Below are 2908 nucleotides of genomic sequence, written 5' to 3'. Positions count from 1 at the left end.
CCATTTCAGGCTGGACATAAGGAAGAATTTCTTTACTGTCCGAGCCCCCGAGGTCTGGAGCAGCCTGCCATTGGAGGTGGTTCAAGCACCTACATTGAACACCTTCAAGAGTAAATTGGATGCTTATCTTGCTAGGATCCTATGACCCCAGCTGGCTTCCTGCCCTTCGGGCTGGGGGCTGGACTTGGTGATCTTCCGAGGTCCTTTCCAGCCCTAATGTCTATGAAATCTATGAAAAAAATGTCTGTGGAGCCAGTGCACTGAAACAACAGTGTCAAACATACAGCCTTCAGAGCCACTCTATGCAGCCCACTGGACTACCCGTGGGGCTGGTGGAGGAGTGGCCCCAGTGGACCTGACCACCTGCCACTACTGGAGCTTCTTTGTGCCTGGGTCCAGAACCAGCCCACAAGGAGCCCCATGGTCCAGATCTGGCCCAGGGCATAAGGGTGGTTTGACCCTTACGCAGTCACAATCAGACACTCAAATATTGGGTTAATTTTGACAACACTTGGGAGGAGCAGGTTTAGTGAGAGGAATAAAATAGGAAAAAAATGTCCTAGCCATGTCCAAATATTGCAATTTAACATTTCTGGAACTACATGCTTTGATTTTTCATTTGGGAATGACCGCCTGTTTAGATATTATTTTCAATTTGTCATGCAACATACATTAACAATTCAACCTGAAATGAAAACAATGCTTTGGTTCATCCAAAAAAAAAAAAAATTCTGCATTTTTTTTTTTTTTTTGGAGAATTTGCCATTTTGGTTTTGTGACTGTTCTTAAACTGTCAATGACATAGCATTACTAAACATGTTTTAATTAGTTTCAGACAATTTTTATTTTATTCTAACATGCTTTGCATGTCACTTCTTTCTTCATTGTTTCTTTTAATGTTACATGTTGTTTTGGGCTTTATTATACCTTTGACATTATGCACCTACCAGTTCCACTGAGGACATTGGTACCTGCAGATCTGAGAGCAGAACTTTCCCTTTAGATTGTAACATCCAGTGTGCAAGGACTATGCGCACACAGCCAGATTCCTATTGGGTGGAAATTGGTGGAGGTCCACTAACTTCAGTGAACCTTTGCTAAAACCCAGCAGCTGAGAACCTGGCTATATGTTTTCATTTACCACACACACCTCTGCCACCATGGAAATCATGATGTGTTTGAAATGAAAAAGCATTTTGAGATCACTTTGCTCATCTGCAGGGAAATATTATACATGTGTCACACTTCTGGGATGTTTTCATGTCTAATGAAGCTTAAGAAGAATTCAGCACTCTAGCATGCTGGGATAGACTATAGAGCAGAAGTGTCGAACTCCTTTGGTTGGCAGATTGGATCCAGACCACAGAGCTTCTTGCTGGCTGGATGTCCCACCTCCAGTGTTGAGACAGGCAGTAGCAGCAATGGCGGCATTAATTCCATGTGCTGATCTCGCTGATGTGGCTCAGGCATTAACTCCTTCATTGACTGCCTTCACTTGCCCTGCCCCTGCCTAAAGTATCCCCCAACAGGGACCACAACCCAGAAATTTGGTGACATGATTACCAGAGACCAATGAGTTAATGCTGCCACTCAACCTGGGTATTTTGCAGCAGGGCAAGCAGTGATGGAATTAACTCTTTAGGTGCTGGACCTGCTGCCAGTTTCCAGTCCGGTACTCCAAATTCTGGATGTGGTTCTTCCAGATCACGAGAAGCCCTGAGAGCTGGCTGACTCACATCTGCCGGCTGGATGTTTGACACCCCCAGCACAGAACAATCCTTTGGTATAGTACTTCCTTAACATGAAAATATAGGACCTCACCAGGCAAAGATGGACACATTTTTTTTAAAAAGCAGGGTTAACTATGAAATGAAAGAAGTGAAGAGCTGGATGGATAAGGTGAATTCACAGCATTAATGAGTTTCATTCAGGCAAATGAAAGGCTGTAATGAGAGCTCTGAGAGATATTTGTATCTCATGCTTGCCTTTTCATTCCTGTGCTGTCTCTCAGGGGGAACATTGTGAAGGGGCCTCTGTGTATCCTTTTGGGGGGCAAATAGCCCATTGATTTTAAAGGCATGTTTTTTCCAAGTGTGAACTGAAGGCTTTGGTCCTTGGAAAAACACAGTCTTTGTTTTCTTGGGACCACGTTCTGTGCCAGAGATGTATGAGCTGTGTATGTAATGGAAGAACCCGGTAGCAGTCTGCTCTACTCCTGATTCAGGGCCTGCTGAAGACGGTAGTGATCTTCAATCAGAATCAAATAGTCCCTTTGTATAGGTGAGACTTTAAGGTCATCAGAGCAGGGACCATTTTATTTTAGGTATCATGCAATGCTAAGCCAGATGGAATTGTAAACCTGGCTGAGGCCTCTGAGCTGAAATGTAACATGGGTAAAAATCATATTTTCACTTGTTATACACCAGAGCTCCAAGCAAGGTAGATTATTAGCATTCATGTCACCCATGCAAGGGGCAGGTCATGAAAATTCATTTTAATGTAACAGAGAGACAGATTATTTTTATTTAACAATAGGCTCCTAAAAATGTTTCTAAATTAAGATGCATTGAATCACAGCACTTTTTGTGAGGGACACAATATAAAAGCCCTCATCTCCACAGGTAGAAAGCAATTCCTTTTTTGCTTGACCTTTCTCTTGAAGGAAGCAATAATAATCTTTTCAATGGCTCCTATAAATGGTAATCTAAAGCTCTCTGTGTCCCTTAAAGGTAATAGGTATGCCATTCAGCATGTCTCTGCCAGGCTGTAAGTAGTGGCAGGGAAAAGGTTGCTGCTTATTTAGAAAGTGTTGAGATTGGGTTATCCCTCGTGCTGTACCATCCTTGCATATTCAGATCTTACGTCTAAATATTTGAGATCAGCTTCTCAGGAGAGAGTGCGTGGAAAC

Source organism: Gavialis gangeticus, unplaced genomic scaffold (genome assembly GCF_001723915.1).
Source record: "Gavialis gangeticus isolate Ggan-Ray unplaced genomic scaffold, GavGan_comp1, whole genome shotgun sequence".
In the NCBI taxonomy this organism is placed as follows: Eukaryota; Metazoa; Chordata; order Crocodylia; family Gavialidae; genus Gavialis; species Gavialis gangeticus.
The sequence above is the reverse complement of the archived record's forward strand: the minus strand, read 5'-3'. Positions refer to the sequence as shown.